This window comes from Frankliniella occidentalis, unplaced genomic scaffold, assembly GCF_000697945.3.
Source record: "Frankliniella occidentalis isolate FOCC.00 unplaced genomic scaffold, Focc_3.1 Scaffold283, whole genome shotgun sequence".
Taxonomy (NCBI): Eukaryota; Metazoa; Arthropoda; class Insecta; order Thysanoptera; family Thripidae; genus Frankliniella; species Frankliniella occidentalis.
Genome location: NW_026267409.1, coordinates 258,973 through 259,473, shown reverse-complemented (window position 1 = coordinate 259,473; position 501 = coordinate 258,973). Strand labels below are relative to the sequence as shown.

Below are 501 nucleotides of genomic sequence, written 5' to 3'. Positions count from 1 at the left end.
ACACGTAGAGTGAAATGAAGAGGCATGGAGACGGGTGGAGAAGCAACGGGTGCAAGGGCGGGGTTGAACAAGGTCAGGAGTACCGCAAGGGCGAGGGAGGGAGGGAGGTAGAACAAGCGCGGTGGCAAGGCAGGCGGGTGCGGCCGGTGTTTCAGATGAGAGTAGTTTGGGCGCCAGGCTTAGAGCTCGTTAGGTGCGCGGGGGTGGCAGGGCAGCAGGTGCTTTGCCAGGTGCCTTGGCAGGTGCGCAGCTGTGCGTGGAGACCGAACCGCTGCTGCGTATGTGCAAAACACCGCGCCCGTCGCGAGGAAGCACATTTTTTAAAATTGTCATTTCTACCGAAAAATACTCCGTTACCGAGCGTGTATCACAGAGCAGCCGGAGAGGAGGGCGGGGGAGAGGGGGGAGAGCACAGCGGGTTCAATTAGTACAATGACAGCGGCGCAATCAGCGAGAGCGCTGCAGAGCTGCAGTCAAAGCGGGGGCGGGCCGGGGAGGGGG

At 61.1% G+C, this 501-nt stretch overlaps 1 protein-coding gene across 3 annotated transcripts in view; it reads right to left on the bottom strand.

Annotated features, from left to right (window-relative positions):
- LOC113204894 (uncharacterized) overlaps positions 1-501 on the bottom strand; it is a 72,822-nt gene that overhangs the window by 44,000 nt on the left and 28,321 nt on the right. The gene's annotated exons all lie outside the window — the stretch shown is intronic.